Source organism: Oncorhynchus masou, chromosome 23 (genome assembly GCF_036934945.1).
Source record: "Oncorhynchus masou masou isolate Uvic2021 chromosome 23, UVic_Omas_1.1, whole genome shotgun sequence".
Taxonomy (NCBI): domain Eukaryota; kingdom Metazoa; phylum Chordata; class Actinopteri; order Salmoniformes; family Salmonidae; genus Oncorhynchus; species Oncorhynchus masou.
Genome location: NC_088234.1, coordinates 21,249,557 through 21,270,430, shown reverse-complemented (window position 1 = coordinate 21,270,430; position 20,874 = coordinate 21,249,557). Strand labels below are relative to the sequence as shown.

Below are 20,874 nucleotides of genomic sequence, written 5' to 3'. Positions count from 1 at the left end.
ACATTGCAGAGCATTTTGTGTTAAAAAAAGACAATTAAATCCATTTCTATCCCACCTTGTAACACAACAACATATGGAAAAAGTCTAGGAAGCAGAGAGTTCAGGGGAGTGCTATTTTAATGCACAGAGAAACGGCGAACATAAGCCAACCCCCACGAAAACACAGCGTGTAATGAACAAACAAATGCCCCAAACAGGGGGACTTAAACTGTCCAGAAAAAAAAACACAAAATGGGAAAACACAAAACCCATAGACGTGCACACAAGTACACCAAACAGACGGTCACAATAATTAATCCCGCACAAGGAACCAGGCGGGCCGGCTGACTAATAAAGCCTTACTACTAACTACCTAACTCAAAACAGGTGCACTAAATAAACACATAAGGAGGGGGAGGAAATAATCAGTGGCAGCTAGTAGGCCGGCGACGACGACCGCCGAGCGCGGTGTCCTTCGGTGTCCTTCAGTCGGAGTCGTGACACATCTGGATGATAAACACCAGACAAGACCTTTGCTGCTCAACAAGATGTTCAAACTATGTATGTAAAAAATACAAACAATGAGCTAAAAACCTTTAAATTCCTGAAAGTATTCAACAAGTGGAAAACATGCAGATATTTGTAACCTTACAAAAATGTTAACTTTATTAATACATTTGTCAACTCTTTACCTTCATGAAAACCTCTGACCCGTGCGGTCAAAACATATCGACTTCAGTCAATATCAATGTTCACAGTACGATTTATTAATTCTTACATACAACAGCTGCATATACAGGGGTTGGCGAAAGCAAGTAACATACTGCATATACTCTATTGATATTGGCCTTAGCTTTATCTATTTCCTGGCGGTGTAGATAATGATGAAGGTGGTCAGACAGCAGAGGAGAACTTCAGTTCTTGTGATGGAGAGAACGACCAGGATTCTCATCTGTGGATCAGCAACTGAAATGATACGAATTCTCAGGCTAGGTTGGTATAAGCTGCTATTGTACTTTATTTCAAATTCAAATCAAATCAAATTTATTTATATAGCCCTTCGTACATCAGCTGATATCTCAAAGTGCTGTACAGAAACCCAGCCTAAAACCCCAAACAGCAAACAATGCAGGTGTAGATGCACGGTGGTTAGGAAAAACTCCCTAGAAAGGCCAAAACCTAGGAAGAAACCTAGAGTGGAACCAGGCTATGTGGGGTGGCCAGTCCTCTTCTGGCTGTGCCGGGTAGAGATTATAACAGAACATGGCCAAGATGTTCAAATGTTCAGAAATGACCAGCATGGTCGAATAATAATAAGGCAGAACAGTTGAAACTGGAGCAGCAGCACGGCCAGGTGGACTGGGGACAGCAAGGAGTCATCATGTCAGGTAGTCCTGGGGCATGGTCCTAGGGCTCAGGTCCTCCGAGAGAGAGAAAGAAAGAGAATTAGAGAGAGCGTATGTGGGGTGGCCAGTCCTCTTCCGGCTGTGCCAGGTGGAGATTATAACAGAACATGGCCAAGATGTTCAAATGTTCATAAATGACCAGCATGGTCGAATAATAATAAGGTAGAACAGTTGAAACTGGAGCAGCAGCACGGCCAGGTGGACTGGGGACAGCAAGGAGTCATCATGTCAGGTAGTCCTGGGGCATGGTCCTAGGGCTCAGGTCCTCCGAGAGAGAGAAAGAAAGAGAATTAGAGAGAGCATATGTGGGGTGGCCAGTCCTCTTCCGGCTGTGCCGGGTGGAGATTATAACAGAACATGGCCAAGATGTTCAAATGTTCATAAATGACCAGCATGGTCGAATAATAATAAGGTAGAACAGTTGAAACTGGAGCAGCAGCACGGCCAGGTGGACTGGGGACAGCAAGGAGTCATCATGTCAGGTAGTCCTGGGGCATGGTCCTAGGGCTCAGGTCCTCCGAGAGAGAGAAGGAGAGAATTAGAGAATGCACACTTAGATTCACACAGGACACAGAATTGGACAGGAGAAGTACTCCAGATATAACAAACTGACCCCAGCCCCCCGACACATAAACTACTGCAGCATAAATACTGGAGGCTGAGACAGGAGGGGTCAGGAGACACTGTGGCCCCACCCGAGGACACCCCCGGACAGGGCCAAACAGGAAGGATATAACCCCACCCACTTTGCCAAAGCACAGCCCCCACACCACTAGAGGGATATCTTCAACCACCAACTTACCATCCTGAGACAAAGCTGAGTATAGCCCGCAAAGATCTCCGCCATGGCACAACCCAAGGGGGGGGGTTGACCACATCAGTGAATCAACCCACTCAGGTGACGCACCCCCTCCAGGGACGGCATGAGAGAGCCCCAGTAAGCCAGTGACTCAGCCCCTGTAATAGGGTTAGAGGCAGAGAATCCCAGTGGAAAGAGGGGAACCGGCCAGGCAGAGACAGCAAGGGTGGTTTGTTGCTCCAGAGCCTTTCCGTTTACCTTCCCACTCCTGGGCCAGACTACACTCAATCATATGACCCACTGAAGAGATGAGTCTTCAGTAAAGACTTAAAGGTTGAGACCGAGTTTGCGTCTCTGACATGGGTAGGCAGACCGTTCCATAAAAATGGAGCTCTATAGGAGAAAGCCCTGCCTCCAGCTGGGACAATTCTAGGGACAATTAGGAGGCCTGCGTCTTGTGACCGTAGCGTACGTGTAGGTATGTTCGGCAGGACCAAATCAGAGAGATAGGTAGGAGCAAGCCCATGTAATGCTTTGTAGGTTAGCAGTAAAACCTTGAAATCAGCCCTTGCTTTGACAGGAAGCCAGTGTAGGGAGGCTAGCACTGGAGTAATATGATCAAATTTTTTGGTTCTAGTCAGGATTCTAGCAGCAGTATTTAGCACTAACTGAAGTTTATTTAGTGCTTTATCCGGGTAGCCGGAAAGTAGAGCATTGCAGTAGTCTAACCTAGAAGTGACAAAAGCATGGATTAATTTTTCTGCATCATTTTTGGACAGAAAGTTTCTGATTTTTGCAATGTTACGTAGATGGAAAAAAGCTGTCCTTGAAATGGTCTTGATATGTTCTTCAAAAGAGAGATCAGGGTCCAGAGTAACGCCGAGGTCCTTCACAGTTTTATTTGAGACGACTGTACAACCATTAAGATTAATTGTCAGATTCAACAGAAGATCTCTTTGCTTCTTGGGACCTAGAACAAGCATCTCTGTTTTGTCCGAGTTTAAAAGTAGAAAGTTTGCTGCCATCCACTTCCTTATGTCTGAAACACAGGCTTCCAGCGAGGGCAATTTTGGGGCTTCACCATGTTTCATTGAAATGTACAGCTGTGTGTCATCCGCATAGCAGTGAAAGTTAACATTATGTTTTCGAATAACATCCCCAAGAGGTAAAATATATAGTGAAAACAACAGTGGTCCTAAAACGGAACCTTGAGGAACACCGAAATTTACAGTTGATTTGTCAGAGGACAAACCATTCACAGAGACAAACTGATATCTTTCCGACAGATAAGATCTAAACCAGGCCAGAACTTGTCCGTGTAGACCAATTTGGGTTTCCAATCTCTCCAAAAGAATGTGGTGATCGATGGTATCAAAAGCAGCACTAAGGTCTAGGAGCACAGGACAGATGCAGAGCCTCGGTCCGATGCCATTAAAATGTCATTTACCACCTTATGTTCAACATAGGAGGGCCAAGCACAGGAAGCAGCTCTTTCAGTAGTTTAGTTGGAATAGGGTCCAGTAAGCAGCTTGAAGGTTTAGAGGCCATGATTATTTTCATCATTGTGTAAAGAGATATAGTACTAAAACACTTGAGCGTCTCTCTTGATCCAAGGTCCACGCAGAGTTGTGCAGACTCAGACTCATTTCTATTCTGTGGTACTTTCATGGTACATCATATCAATTCATTTCTCAAAGATTCTCACTTAAAATTACAGAATGAATATACCTTCTTCATGGTGCTCTGTAGAGTCCTTGTCATAATCTTTGTGACCTTTTGAACAATTAGGTGAGTTAAATATTCTACTGTTATTCAAACTGTAATACTAGATAGTATTGTATCTCCAACATTAAGTCAAAATTATATCTGATACCTAGGATAAATGTTTGTGCATTAGATAAATGTTTGTGCTTCATAGCTGACAATTTATTGAAATGATTACCTTGGACCTTCAGGACAGTCGCATTGGTGAAGATTAAATAGTTATCCAACATTCCTCAGAAGTACAGACCAGAATCAGCTACTTCCACCTCTGTGATTGTGAGAAAGATCGTTATGTTGGTCATGACCATATCCATATGATTGTCCTGAAATCCATTTTGATGTTGAACAGTTGGCAAGGAGCTCCACATAGACGTGATGCACAGCGGCTCTGAGCCGTTGACTTGCTTGAACCAGCCAACATGTCCGTGTGTTGTAAGGACATTGATGCACTGCAGGCTGACATTTTCTCCTGAATGTACCACCATTAAGGGTGGCGGAGAGACACACACAACACGGGTCAGATCTGATAGAGAGAGAATAAAAGTTACAAAACATAATCTTCATGCACATTAAATACACACCTTTAACACAACTATGCGAGAGACCAAATCTATTGATGAATCACAAAATCTGAACTGAAGATACAGTAACTTACAGAAGCCGTAGAGGACGAGAGCTGGTACATATTTGCGTTCCATTCTGTGTTTAGATCTATACTGCCAGACCATGAATGAAGGACTGAATCTTCAAATAGGAGAAAGGAAAGTATTTTGTGATTATGGGCGGGACATAATGACAACCATATCTGTGGACAATGACCACAGATACAAGTAATCTTATCACCAACCACTGATGTTCCACCCTTGTATTTGGTTTGATAGAGAGAAATTTATGATATTTTAATTATAGACTGTTGTTTATCATCATAGATGTTCGCAGAATTTTAAATTCTCAGAATTTATCAAATATTTTTTAACAGTGTAGCGAATCTCTTCGTCGTCTGAGGAGAAGTAGGAAGGATCGGACCAATATGCAGCGTGGCAAGTGTCCATGTTAATTTATTAGACTGAACACACAAAACAAAATAACAAAGTGAATGGAAGAAACTAAACAGAAAAAAACTACCCACAAATCATAGTGGGAACACAGGCTACCTATGTATGGTTCTCAATCAGAGACAACGATTGACAGCTGCCTCTGATTGAGAACCATACCATGCCAAAAGCAGCAATACAAAACATAGAACAAAAACTTAGAATGCCCACCCCAACTCACGCCCTGACCAACATAAAACAGTGACGTAAAAAAGGAACTAAGGTCAGGACGTGACAGTACCCACCCCCCAAAGGTGCGGACTCCGGCCACAAAACCTAACCCCATAGGGGAGGGTCTGGGTGGGCATCTGTCTGCGGTGGCAGCTCCGGTGCGGGACATGGACCCCACTCCACCATAGTCTTGGCCCACTTAAGTGGTGCCTTTGGAGCGGCGACCCTCGCCGCCGACCTCGGACTGGGGACCCTTGCAGCGGGCCCCGAATAGACGGGAGATTCCAGCAGCGCCGGACAGGCGGGAGACTCCGGCAGCGTCGGCTTGAAGGGTGACTCCGGCGGCGACGGAGTAAAGGGCGGCTCCGGCGGCACCTGACTGATGGGCGGCTCTGGCGGCTCCTGACTGACGGGCGGCTCTGGCGGCGCCGCACAGGAGGGAGACTCTGGAGGCGCCGGACAGGAGGGAGAACCTGGAAGGAGGAGACGGAGAGACAGCCTGGTGCATGGAGGGGGCACCGGAAACAGGGCCGTGGAGGCGCACTGGAGGTCTCGAGTACCAAGCTTGCACAACCCGTCCTGGCTGGATACTCCCTGTAGCCCGGCAAGTGCGGCAGGGTGGAACAGACCACACTGGGCTGTGCTGGAGAACCTGCGACAGCGTGTGTAGGGCTGGTGTCATATAACCCGGGCCAAGGAGATGCACTGGAGACCTGATGCGCTGAGCCGGCTTCATTACTCCTGGCTCGGTGCTCACTCTAGCCCGGGCCGATACGAGGAGCTGTGATGTAGCGCACCGGGCAATACGTGCGCACTGGGGACACCATGCACCTCACTGCATAACACGTTGCCTGCCCGCTCACTCTCTCTCCACGGTAAGCATGGGGAGTTGGCTCAGGTCTCCTACCTGACTTTGCCAATCTCTCCGTGTGCCTCCCCAATAAATTTTTGGGACTGCCTCTCGGGCTTCCTTGCCAGCCGTGTTCCCTCAAAGTCTCCCTTTACAACAACTTTAAAGGGACAGAGCTAGAGGTAAAGGGACAGGTAAAGGTAAAGGGACAGAGCTAGATAAACAAAGAGTTCAGCATTTGTCTACAGAAAAGCATAATGTCAGCAGAAAACAGAACTAATACTGGAAACATATGTATGCAATAAATGTATTCTTTTTTTGTATTATAACCAGGGCCCCGCCAACATAATAATCTAGAATGGAGCAGATGTGGGCGTTAACAAGCAATAACTGAGACTGGAAGATAATGGTGGTGAAAGGCCAAGGGGAGTTATCATCCATATAGAGGGACGTGACTCTATGTGTTATATAAAGAAGAACAACTATAAAGACAGAGCTCTGTGATAAGAAAGTTGGTCATTCCATGGAATCGCTCGGCTCTGTTACTTTGTAATGAAGTCTAACTGAATCTACAAGATCCGGTATCGGTGCAAATATTTGACTTAACATTGGCCAATAGGGGGAACTCTTCTTACTGCACCTACAGACCAATGAATTTAGGAACTCCTGTGATTGCCAGGAACAATGGCTTGTACTTCACCCACAGTATACCTTAACCTCTTACACTTATGGTGGCGCTATTTCATTTTTGGAAGAAAAACGTTCCCGTTTTAAACAAGATATTTTGTCACAAAAAGATGCTCGACTATGCATATAATTGCTACTGTTCGAAAGAAAACACTCTGACGTGTCCAGAAATACAAATATCTTCTCTGTGCGTGCCCTTTAACGTGAGCTTCAGGCAAAACCAAGATGACTTGGCATCCAGGAAATGACAAGGATTTTTGAGGCTCTGTCTTTCATGATCTCCTTATATGGCTGTGAACGCAAGAGGAATGAGTCTGCCCTTTCTGTCGTTTCCCCAAGGTGTCTGCAGCATTGTGACGTATTTGTAGGCAGATCGTTGGAAGATTGACCATAAGAGACCACATTTACCACGTGTCCGCCCGGTGTCCTGCGCCGAAATTGGTGCGCAAAAGTCACCTGCCAGTATTTTTCCATGGGGCACAGAGAGAAGCAAGCTTCCACGAACTGCATGTCAATGAAGAGATATGTGAAAAAACACCTTGAGGATTGATTCCAAACAACGTTTGCCATGTTTCGGTCGATATTATGTAGTTAATCCGGAAAAAGTTTCACGTTGTAGGTGACTGCATTTTCGGTTCGTTTCGGTAGCCAGGCGCAATGTAGAAAACGGAACGATTTCTCCTACACACAGACGCTTTCAGGAAACACTGCGCATTTGGTATGTGGCTGGGAGTCTCCTCATTGAAAACATCAGAAGCTCTTCAAAGGTAAATGATTTTATTTATTTGGTTATCTGGCTTTTGTGAAAATGTTGCGTGCTACATGCTACACAAAATGCTATGCTAGCTTTGCATACTCTTACACAAATTAGTCAATTTCTATGGTTCAAAAGCATATTTTGAAAATCTGAGATGACAGTGTTGTTAAGAAAAGGCTAAGCTTGAGAGCAAACGCATTATTTTAATTTTATTTGCGATTTTCAGAAATCGTTAACGTTGCGTTATGCTAATGAGCCTGAGGCTTAGTCACAATCCCGGATCCGGGATGGGGAGTTTCAAGAGTTAAAGCCAGTGGCGTACCCTGGCTTTTGGACCTAGGCCTTCAGAGGGGGAAAAATCTTCCAAAACATTGTACCAAACTCAAAATCAAGATAAACAGAGGCAGAACTGGTACTAACATAATAAGCAACAACAACCATATTGCTTACACAACCTATGATACCCTAACACCATTACCATCACTCGATCACCAAAACAGACAATTGTGACACATCAAAGGATGTGAGTTTGACAGGCTCGTGATGCTGAAAGGACAGCAACCGTAATACCTACCAGCTCACTCAATGTAGGAGAGTGCACTTTCTGTAAAACACAGACTGATAGAAAGACAGCAGTCACACACAGGATTATGTTAAAGGTATAAGCAGTCCATTTACTAGGAAATAATAGGCCAATAGCTCCCAATCGTAAGGTCACAAAAACACAACCATTAGGCTAAACATTTACCAATAGAAATGTACAATTATTAATTCCCATTGCAAACGTGGTTATGACATTACGCACGCACACTAACCATTGATCTAAAGTTTCACACGCATAACCACATTATTTTCAAAGGGATAGCTAACAACAGCAAGTGAGCTGCAATAACAAAAAAACTGTTCCACGCACCAGATGATGATCATTTGAAACAACTTCTTGTTGAAAGTTAATTTCGAAAATCATGAGGCTAACAATACAGCATCAACATCTTCTTAATTTTCACCAACGAGATCAGCCGCCGCACACTAGCCTACAACAAAGCTAGCTTAGACAGTGGGAAAACTACTGCTTGCAATTGTACGGGGACCTATCGGGCCTTAACTTCTTTGGAGTAGGGGGCAGTATTGGGTCGCTTGGATGAAAAATGTGCCCAAATTAAGCTGCCTGCTACTCAGCCGTAAAAGCTAGAATATGCATATAATTAGATAAATAAATTTGGATAGAAAACACTCTGAAGTTTCTAAAACTGTTTGAATGATGTCTGTGAGTATAACAGAACTCATATGGCAGGCAAATCTGAGGTTTGTCGTTTTTCAACTCAGATGCAGGGTGATATTAGTTATGTTTCACTTCCCAAGGCTTCCCAAGGCTTCCACTTGATGTCAACAGTATTTAGAACAACAGTATTTAGAACCTGTTGTGATGATTGTACTCTAAAGGAGGGGCTCATAAGGGCTCTTTGAGTGAGTGGTCAAGCAGAGTGCCACAGCCTCGTTCTGGCATGCTCACATTCCACTTAATTTGTACAGACAAAGGAATTGTCCTGTTGGAACATTAATTCAGTTTTATGTTAAAAACATCCTAAAGATTGATTCCATTCTTCGGTTGGAATGTTTCTACGGGCTGTAACGGAATTTTTTGAACTTTTTGTCCGACGTTCAGAGCGACTATGAAAGCGCTTTTGGATTTGTTTACCAAACGCCCTAAAAAAAGAAGATATATGGACATAACTGATAGACATTATCGAACAAATCAAACATTTATGGTGGAACTGGGATTCCTGGGAGTGCATTCTGATGAAGATCATCAAAGGGAAGTGAATATTTAAAATGCTATTTATGAGTAATATTGACTACCCAATACGGCGGGTATCTTTTTGGCTGCTTTGTTGTCTAAAGGCTGTACTCAGATTATTGCATGGTGTTCTTTCTCCGTAAAGTTTTTTTGAAATCTGACACAGCGGTTGCATTAACTTGTTGGATATAGGGGGCGCTCTTTTAATTTTTGGATAAAAGACGTTCCCGTTTTAAACAAGATATTTTGTCACGAAAAGATGCTCGACTATGCATATAATTGACAGATTTGGAAAGAAAACACTCTGATGTTTCCAAAACTGCAAAGATATTGTCTGTGAGTGCCACAGAACTGATGTTACAGGCGAAACCAAGATAAAAATCCAATCAGGAAGTGCCGCATTTTTTAAAACCGCCTCATGCCAATGACTCCTTATATGGCTGTGAATGGGCCACGAATGAACTTAGGCTTTCTGTCGCTTCCCCAAGGTGTCGACAGCATTGTGACGTATTTGTAGGCATATCATTGATTGACCATAAGAGACTACATCTCCAGCTGCAGTATTTTTCCATTCACTTCTGATGAGAAACCAATTGCCTCAACGGATATATTATCGAATATATATGTTAAAAACACCTTGAGGATGGATCCTAAACAACGTTTGCCGTGTTTCTGTCGATATTATGGAGTTAATTTTGAAAAATGTTTGGCGTTGTAGTGACTGCATTTTCCGGTCTTTTTCTTAGCCAAACTTGATGAACAAACCGGAGTTATTTCGCCAACACAAATAATCTTTTTGGAAAAAATGAACATTTGCTATCTAACTGGGAGTCTCCTGAGTGAAAGCATCTGAAGTTCTTCAAAGGTAAATTATTTAATTTGGTTGCTTTTCTTATTTTTGTGAAAATGTTGCCTGCTGCCAGCAGAGCCTAGCATAGCATTATGCCATGCTAAACTTATACAAATGTCTAGCGTTGGCTGTAACGCATATTTTGAAAATCTGAGATGACAGTGTTGTTAACAAAAGGCTAAGCTTGTGTTTGAATATATGTATTTCATTTCATTTGCGATTTTCATGAATAGAAAACGTTGCGTTATGGTAATTCGCTTGAGTCTATGATTACGCTCCCGGATACGGGATTGCTCGTCGCTAGAGGTTAACATCATGCAAAATATGTAATGCAAAATTACTCACTTGGACTGAGGGTGAAATGTTCTTGGTCACCCCTAGATTAAATAACAAAACATATACTTTTTGTGTATTATTGTTTGCCATTAGTACATTATATAATATACATTTATTCATCATATATTTTGTATAAGGCATGACAAAAATACACTTTAACACACTATTTAAATTCTTGCAGAACTCTCCTCCACAAGATTGTCAGGGGAATGTTTGTTACTATCAGGATAATAATGATAGCAACAATGTAATGTAGTTCAGCAATTCTGTTTTTTCTCCTCTTGAGAAGGTGAACAATATATACATATAATAAGGGATTTCTTAATGTTGCTGACCAGAAAAACACAAACACATAATTTATAACACTGTACCTACATTTGGTGCCCCTTGTGAGGTTAAGATAACATGTACAGGCATTTTTCAGAGATCAGCTCTTCAAATGTCTTACCTTCATTGTCAGACTTGGTTCCTTTCACTTGAGTAGATTCATTGGCAAAAAGAACCATGCAACATTTACAAATTCTAAATCTGAATATTTATACTCAATGTTTTTACTGTCTTGCAATCTCTTCCCATTTCTATACTGACCTTGAATCATGAGATGTGCACCATTTCCAAAATAGCATTCATTATACCAGAATATTCCACATTGATACAATCCAACATCAGTGAGGGCAAAGCTTCAGATTAAAGTTTATTTCATCCTTTGCAACATGAAATTGCACTTTTTAATAGTAGGTTGTTACAATGGGTAAAAGTCCATGTCCTTGGGTGTGTTTCAGCCATTACCAGGATAACACTGAGTCTAATGTGGAGAAACATTCAAGGTTCACAGAACCCCCCAGGGTCAGTGGTTCTGTTCTCACAGGCTGAGATACATTCAGATGCATGGACATGTCTGGAACTAACAGGACAGAGAACATAGTTGGAGAGGGAAATATCTGCCCACAGTGTAAACCGTTTAGAGGAAAAGGGCTCACTTTTTGCTAAGATTTAGACATAAAATAATCAATTTGCATTCTTATTTGCATAGGCGTTACAGTATGGGAGTTGTGCTAAGGTAGAGGACAATTTCAGTTACCTTACAGTCAAGGCTGTGGTCAATTCCATTTAAATTCCAGTCAATTCAGGAAGGACACTTTGCAATAAAATGCAAACGAATTACTTGTGATTTTCTGGATTTTTGATTTATAGATTCCGTCTCTCACAGTTGAAGTGTACCTATGATAAAAATTACAGACATTTACATGCTTTGTAAGTAGGAAAACCTGCAAAATTGTCAGTGTATCAAATACTTGTTCTCCCCACTGTATGTATGTGTCACGTCTAATCAAGGTGGGTGGAATCAGGCGCAGAGAGCAGATAGCGATATAAAGTTTTATTCTCCGGTGAACAAAATAAACAACGGTCAACCCAAATGCACACAGGGTGAAATTATCCAACACAGGATAAAGACTAACCGGAGAATAAGAAACACAAAACACCGACAGACAAAATGAATGACAAAATAAACAATCCCGCACAAAAGAAGGGCGGGACAACCTACATTAAATACAGACACTAATTAACTAAACAACACACAGGTGAAACAAATTAGACAAAACCAACAGATACACGAAAAAGGGATCGGTAGTGGCTAATAGGACGGTGACGCCGACCGCCGAGCACCGCCCGAACGGTCAGGAGAGCCAACTTCGGCGGAAGTCGTGACAGTATGTATGTATATATATATATATAGATAATATATATATATATATATATATATATATATATATATATTATCTATGAGCTAGCACATTGTGGACCACACCTTCCACGTCATTCATTATTTTCCACTGAACGCATAGCCCCTCGTTCATTATCCCTTAAATAAACGGTACCAGTCAAAGGTTTTGACACACCCACTCATTCAAGGGGTTTTCTTTATTTTTTTATTATTTTCTACATTTTCTACATCAAAACTATGAAATAACACATATGTATTAATGTAGTAACCAAAACAGTGTTAAATAAATCTAAATATATCTTACATTTTAGATTCTTCAAAGTAGCCACCCTTTGATTGATGACAGCTCTTGGCATTCTCTCAACCAGCTTCATGAGGTAGTCACCTGGAATGCATTTCAATTAACAGGTGTGCCTTGAAAAAGTTATCAAACAGTATCACTGTATAACATGAGGACACAGCACAGTAGTAAGTCCCTGCATCAGAGAGTCTGAAGTTCCTCTTGGGTAGGTTGTAGACACAGCTCTGTGTAGCAAATGTTATTATTAATTTCCCAGAGCTGTTTGCTTTTCTAGTTAGAGACTAAAGCTAGGCCATGTTTGCACTTTGTTCATTGTTGTTTAACTAGCTAACGTTAGCTGGCTGTCTCGTTAGCTAACGTTATGTGAAGTCTACAACACCCGTTGTATATGGCCGGTGTCAGTAAACATCTGCAAAAAAGCGTAATGAAATTGTTGCCAGCAGAGCTGGCTAGGCTGTTTTCATGTTATCCAAAACTAAACAAATCATCGGCCAGAGTGTCAAGTGTGCACTCCAAGAGCGAAACGAGATGAGTGGGACTAAAGCTTAAGAGAGTGTGAACGATGCTGAATGGGTGTAGACAAAAAAAGAGCTCTTCACTAGATATTAAAACATTCAAAGGCGATTTTCTCAAAAGTGAATTTACAAGTTGATCAACTTTCAAAGAATAATTACTTTCCCATTGTTCCTCAAATGCAGTGTATGATATACCATTTTGTAGCTCTGAGTATCTACTCTTATCCAATGTAAAAAAACACCATTTCACATTTTGCTACATAAAACCGAATCCAGGTGGTGAGTCACATTTGGAACATGTATGATATGACACTGTCATCCACTAGGGCTTCTATTACCATACAGTCACTTCACTTCACCTCACCAAAAACACACAGCAAACACAATACAGTAGTCTTTTGTGATCTCTCATTCAGGATTTCCATTCTCCTGCACAGGTCTCAGTGTGTATTTTACAGTTCAGATTCACAGTCTCCTCACTGGACTGACTCAGACACAGACTGCTGTCAAATAGACAAAAATAGTAAATGCAGTTGTGAACCAACGTAACATCAGAATAAGTAACAACGTACTGTGATGACCCGGCTAGATCATAAATTAACAATTGTCCAGACAGAGCGTTGAGTTCACGAATTCCTGGTGTATTAAAACCAGTTATGCATTAGGGGTGCTATTGAAATTTTGGGATGAAAAACGTTCCCGTTTTAAGCAAGATATTTTGTCACGAAAAGATGCTCGAGTTTGCATATAATTGACAGCTTTGGAAAGAAAACACTCTGACGTTTCCAAAACTGCAAAGATATTGTCTGTGAGTGCCACAGAACTGATGTTACAGGTGAAACCCAGATAAAAAATCAACCAGGAAGTGCCGCATTTTTTGAAACCACCTCATGCCAATGACTCCTTATATGGCTGTGAATGAGCTACGAATGAGCTTACGTTTTCCACGTATTCCCCAAGGTGTCTACAGCATTGTGACGTCTTTTTACGCATTTCCATTGAAGAATAGCCGTAAGGGAGCATATTTAGCAAGTGTTCACATGGTGTCTCCCACAGAAAATCTTGCGTAAAATTCTGAGGTAGCCTTTTTTCCAATCGCTTCTTATGAGAAACCAATTGCCTCAACGGATATATTATCGAATATATATGTTAAAAACACCTTGAGGATGGATCCTAAACAACGTTTGCCGTGTTTCTGTCGATATTATGGAGTTAATTTTGAAAAATGTTCGGCGTTGTAATGGTAGCATTTTCCGGTCGATTTCTCAGCCAAGCATGATGAAAAAACGGGAGCTATTTCGCCTACAAAAATAATATTTTTGGAAAAAAGGAACATTTGCTATCTAACTGGGAGTCTCCTGAGTGAAAGCATCCAAAGTTCTTCAAAGGTAAATTATTTAATTTGGTTGCTTTTCTTATTTTTGTGAAAATGTTGCCTGCTGCCAGCAGAGCCTAGCATAGCATTATGCCATTATAAACTTACACAACTGCTTGTCTAGCATTGGCTGTAACACATATTTTGAAAATCTGAGATGACAGTGTTGTTAACAAAAGGCTAAGCTTGTGTTTGAATATATTTATTTAATTTCATTTACGATTTTCATGAATAGAAAAAGTTACTAGGGGTATTTATGTCCGCTGCGTTATGCTAATTCATTTGAGGCTATGATTACGATCCCGGATCCGGGATTGCTCATCGCAAGAGGTTAACCCAACTCAACATAGGCAACTGTTTGGCTGTAGCCCACGCCAACTAAATCAAGGATACCTGTGTAAAACAACCATGAACATCTCTTGTTAACACCAGAGGTAAGAGAGAGAACAATGGTTAAACATGGTCTTAAACTTCCAATGCTAGGAATCCAGCCAGATAACGTTAGCTAACTAGCTAACAGTACACAACTAAATCAAGGATACCTGTATAAAACAACCGTGACCATCTCATGTTAAGACAATCTTGGTTTCATCAGACCAGAGAGTCTTGTTTCTCATGGTCAGAGTCCTTTCGGTGTCTCTTGGCAAACCAAGTGGTCTGTCGTGCATTTTACTGGGGAGTGGCTTCCGTCTGGCCACTCTAAGATAAAGGCCTAATGGGTAGAGTGCTGCAGAGATGGTTGTCCTTCTGGAAGGTTCTCCCATCTCCACAGAGGAACTCTGGAGCTCTGTCAAAGTGACCATCGGGTTAAGTGACAACCTCCCTGACCAAGGCCCTTCTCCCCCGATTGCTCAGCTCTAGGAAGAGTCGTGGGGGTTCCAAACATTTTCCATTTAAGACTGATGGAAGCCACTGTTTTCTTGGGGACCTTCAATGCTGCAGAAATGTTTTGGTACCCTTCCCCAGATCTGTTCCTCGACACAATCCTGTCTCGGAGCTCTACGGACAATTCCTTCGACCTCAAGACTAGATTTTTGCTCTGCACTGTCAACTGTGGGACCTTATTATAGACAGGTGTGTGCCTTTCCAAATCATGCCCAATCAATTGCATTTACCACAGGTGGACTCCAATATATTTCTAGAAACATCTCAATGAAACAGGATGGACCTGAGCTCAATTTCAAGTCTCATGGCAAAGGGTCTGAATACCTATGTAAATAATGTATCACAGTTTTTTAGAAATGTACAAAAAAAAATCAAAATTATGGGGTATTGTGTTTAGATTGATGAGGATTTTTTTTTATTAAAATACATTTTGAATAAGAATGTAATGTAACAAAATGTGGAAAAAGTCAAGGGGTCTGAATACTTCCCAAATGCACTGTATGTCTTAAAATACTATGAAGTCAGAGTTAATGGTTTGTATTTTTTCATCATTTGGGTCGGTGGCTGAGACTACTGGTACATATGTCCTGTTTGGCCTTGTTTGGCCACAGTGTCTCCCAACCCCTCCTGTCTCAGCCTCCAGTATTTATGCTGCAATAGTTTATGTGTCAGGTGGCTAGGGTCAGTCTGTAATATTTGGAGTATTTCTCCCTGTCTTATCTTGTGTCCTGTGTGAATTTAAGCATGCTCTCTCTAATTATCTCTCACTTTTTCTCTCTTTCTCTCTTTCTCTCTTTCTTCATCTCTTTCTTTCTTTCTTTCTTTTCTCTCTGTAGCAGGAGTAACTGGCCTGATGACTCCTTGCTGTCCCCAGTCCACCTGGTCGTGCTGCTGCTCCAGTTTCAACTGCTCTGCCTGTGGCTATGGGACCCTGACCTGTTCACTGAACGTGCTACCTGTCCCAGACCTGCTGTTTTCAACTCTCTAGAGATAGTAGCGGTAGAGATACTGGGTGGCTACTTTGAAGAATCTCAAATTATTAATCTCTATTATTCTACAATGTAGAAAAGAGTAAAAATAAAGAAAAACCATTGAATGAGTATTTGTGTCCAAACGTTTGTCTGGTACTGTATATATTCAGCAAAATTAGGCCCTTGCAATGACATCCTACAGTAAATCAGAAGTGTACAAAATAGCCAGGTCACAAGGACAATGTCAAGATCAAATTGGAGTTCAGAGGAGGGGTGGAGCTTAACTTAGAATGATGCTGATTGGATGACCCTACTCTGTTACACCCTGTCTGGATGAGTCACACCAGAGTAGATGTTTTTTTCTCTCTCTGTTCTCTCCGTTCTCTCCTCTGTCTCCTGGCCTGGTACTATTCTTGTCAGTGAACTTCAGGGCAGCATAGTATGGCATCATTCCCATCCTGTAGCTACAGTATGAGGATGACACACAGACTCACTCAATTAAGACTCTGGGTCAAATGTAATGCTGTAATATTTTGCTTTAATACTCTTAAAAAGTCTCATTCTTGATACAGCAATCCTGCTGACCTGTTGGTCTGATGTGTTGGCATGAGGATTCCCATAATTTCTCTGCTGAGGCGTCCCCGCTAAAAGATGAATTATAAAACATTGAAAACACTTGAAACATACTACGTCTGTCATTTTATTCTTAAAGTCAAATGTCTGCCCTGTTAAAGCTGCCCTGGTCAACTGGTCAAAGTGCTGTTATGGTGAAGTGGAAACTTCTAGCAGCAACAACGGCTCAGCCGCAAAGTGGTAGGCCACACAAGCTCACAGAACAGGACCGCCGAGTGCTGAAATGTGTTGCACGTAAAAATACGATGTCCTCTATTGCAAGTACAGAGTTCCAAACAGCCTCTGGAATCAACATCAGCACAACATCTGTTCGTCTGGAGCGTCACTTTGTTCTTGTTTCCTTATTAGGATGCTGGTGGGCGGAGTTGGGAGGGTCGTCAGCTACATGGGAAACACCTGGCCTCGGTGTGTCCCAGGATAAGTACACCACTTCCCCAATCATGGAGGAGACTCTCTCCATGCAGACACCTTTTAAAGATTTTTTTGTGTATCTTGGTGGCCTTTTGGTTGTTTGCTTTGGCACCTTTCAACACCCTGCATTATCACATTAATGCATGCAAAACACTCACTTACACTACTGATTACTGATTACACACACCATTGTATATTGTACTTAGTTTACTTATTCAATAAATATATATTTTGTTACTCCTTATCTCTACGTTGTCTCCCTTTTGTTATGGGCTTTGAGCTGGTTTGTGACACAAGCCTAAGATCACCATGCGCAATACTAAACGTCATCTGGAGTGGTGTAAAGCTCCACGCCATTGGACTCTGGAGCAGTGGAAACGTGTTCTCTGGAGTGTTGAATCTTGCTTCACCATCTGGCAGTCTGACGGACAAATCTGATTCGGGGCTTTGTGGAAAGAGTTTGGGGAAGGCTCTTTCCTGTTTCAGCATAACAATGCCCCTGTGCACAAAGCGAGGTCCATAAAGAAATGGTTTGTCGAGATTGTTGTGGAAGAACTTGACTGACTTGCACAGTGCCCTGACCTCAATCCCATCGAACACCTTTGGGTTGAATTGGAACTCGGACTGCGAGCCAGGCCTAATCGTCCAACATCAGTGCCTGACCTCAGTCATGTGGCTGATTGGAAGCAAGTCCCCACAGTAATGTTCCAACGTCTAGTGGAAAGCCTTCCTAGAAGATTGGAGGCTGTTATTGCAGGAAAAGGGGGACCAACTCCATATTAATACCCATGATTTAGGAATGAGATATTCGACGAGCATGTGACCAGATACTTTTGGCCATGTAGTGTAGGTCACCATATCAGATGAACCAAAGCGAGGGATACTCACACTACCTCCCATCCCAGAACAAATCCCAGGGTTGAATAATGTCCTTAGACAATGCACAAACTGTAAAAGATCTGATCAAAAATCAACCCATTATGGAGACAGTACATCTCATTATACTTTTCATATGCATACTACTAGTCATTGAAATGGATTCATAAGACTATGGCATGAAATTATTTGAAAAAAACATCCACATTCAAAATGTGTACTTACTGAAGTTGGTGTAAAACAAAAACATTGACCAATGTCTGATCTTCATTGTAATGTCAATCCTTTCTGCTTTGTATAGTGTGAAGGTCTGACAACAGGAAACCTCTTTTATGATGACACTTTACATGTAGCCGTCATACAGTAGGAGGGAACACTGAACTGAGAGACTCTATTGGCTGTCTGAACAGGAATAAAAGCTACAGTCTAGCAAGTGTGTTTACAACAGTTTGAGCAACCCAGACAGACTTTTACAGAAGACAATCAAGCCAGAGTTATTAGATCAAGCCGACAAAATCGTGGATTGATAATCTGCTTATTTATCTGGGAAATTAAACTTATTCAGACCATTTTTCTTTTGATGTTTGGACAAACAGTAAAGGATACTAGTCCCCTCTCTAGTGCCTCTGATACTGAGCCCATCCCAACCCAGCCTAGCCCAAGCCCAAGTTAAGTTTCTCCCCCACAGCATATACAACCTCCAATTTTGTCTCTTGGTTTTCATCTTAGGCCTCCAACATGACATAATATTACCAGATGTGGAATTATAGCATGGTCTATTAATTTCAGACCATTGTTGGTTGTCAATGCCCTTTTAAACATGGAATGGCTATAATTTTGGCCCTTTTTTACGTGTTAGCCCATATCCTTTAATTAACCTCAGTATTGCCACTCAACTGTGTCCCTTATAAGTGTACAGTATTTTGTAACTAAAGTTTTTGAAAGAAAATAAATATGTTTTGGTCCAGCTGGTCAATTTATTAAGACAGTTATAGTACTTCAGATGACCCATAGAAGGTTTGTTGTGTCTAGAACATGTCTTGCCATGTACAGTATAAAGGTGAAGGGGGGTAGCAGAGTACATATGGGAAAACACCAACAGAATGAAACAAGTCTATTGTATGTCAGTCTCATTCCCTCTATATCCTTCACAGAGACATGCACTGACTGAAGTGTAACACCCGAGAGTGCATGTCTGATTGGACACCAGTCAACCAGTCAACCAGCCGACCATTACATGAGACACTTCATCTAGTATGTTTCACTCTCTGTTTAGTGTTTTAAAATTAGATTTGATTCTTATACATCTATCAGAATGAGGACCCTCTATTGGTCTCCTTCTGACAGAGCATCCTGCAGTAGTCTTATAACGATTGTCTGATTGAGAATATACTGAAAGTTCTCCCATGACGTCATCATAAACTGTCCCTTCCCCTTTGTCCATAGATCTAGAATAGATGGTATCACACATGAGACTGTTAACTCAGAGAGTTCAAATAGGGTTAATCAGCAGTTCTTTGTGGTTTGTAACTGATATAAGATAACTAAATACTGTATATATATATATCAGGGTCAGTTTATAAAGAGTTCATTTGCTATGGCTGCAAGCGGTCTTTGGCAAAGATTGTGTAAAAATTATGAGAAGTGAAGCGGAGGAGATTATGAGAACAACAGTGACACCACAAAGACATGCTGCTGAAAACCACATAGAGGATCAGAGACACAGAGAGCAGGTAGGAGGGTCCTGTGTGCACAAAGCCAGCAGGCCCACCTGACCAAAGCATAGATACGACCTTTTAAGTGCTAAAAGAAGACCGCAGAGTGCCTCTGAACTTGTTCACTGTGTTGGGGTGGTTGTAAGTGACAAGCTATCAACACTACTAAAAGAGGACAACACATTACAGAGGAGAGATGCCGTGAATAAATAGATTGTCTCCCATTCTTATTCAACTACTCCCTGGAACTCAATACAAATGTACACGTCAACACAAGTCATTATCTTTGTCATATACAGATCATTCTGCTACCAATTTTATTTTGAGTATTTGTGACTCCTAGTTACTAAACTTTTAATGAATTAGCTGATGTTAGTAGTAATAATCTAGTGATGACGACACCCTATGCTGTTTGATGCATGTGACTTTATGAGCTTGAATTGGGTTTATAACATGTTATAGATGTGTAATAAGAATGTAATAACTATATCACCCATGTCATAGAGTCTAACATACATCTTTGTTGGTCATTTGCATTTGTTTGACAGCTATTTTGACTATGCACATGAACCATCACAGGAAAGCAAGTTTTCAAAGATACTTCATCAAATTAGTGAACAATTTGAACCTTTTGACAACTTCTTAAAGTTGCTGCGAATCTACTGGTCAAACAGTGACAGGGACTTGTATATGCACTGCTGCCCCCTATTGAAACATATTTGAATTGCAGTCCTGCAAGGTGGACTTATATATTAACATTTTGTCAATAGTTAACATTTTACATTTGAGTAATTTAGCAGACACTATTATTCAGAACGACTTACAGGAGCAATTAGGGCTTAAAGGGCACATCAACAGATGTTTTCAAATAGCTGGCTTGGTAACTGGCCCAACGCTCAACGCTCAACGCATTTAACCGTGAGGTTACGTGCAGTTTTGTTAAAACTGCTCAGTCACAATGTGCACATTGTCATA

General features: G+C 41.6%; 1 long non-coding RNA gene across 1 annotated transcript; it reads right to left on the bottom strand.

The window, feature by feature from the left end:
- Nucleotides 1-1,696: 1,696 nt before the first annotated feature.
- On the bottom strand, nucleotides 1,697-18,472 carry LOC135510562 (uncharacterized). The gene is made up of 3 exons (XR_010451134.1): nucleotides 18,410-18,472; nucleotides 12,522-12,602; nucleotides 1,697-4,692 (listed from the first exon to the last, which is right to left on the bottom strand). It is a non-coding gene; the product is annotated as an uncharacterized LOC135510562 (long non-coding RNA).
- Nucleotides 18,473-20,874: the final 2,402 nt, after the last annotated feature.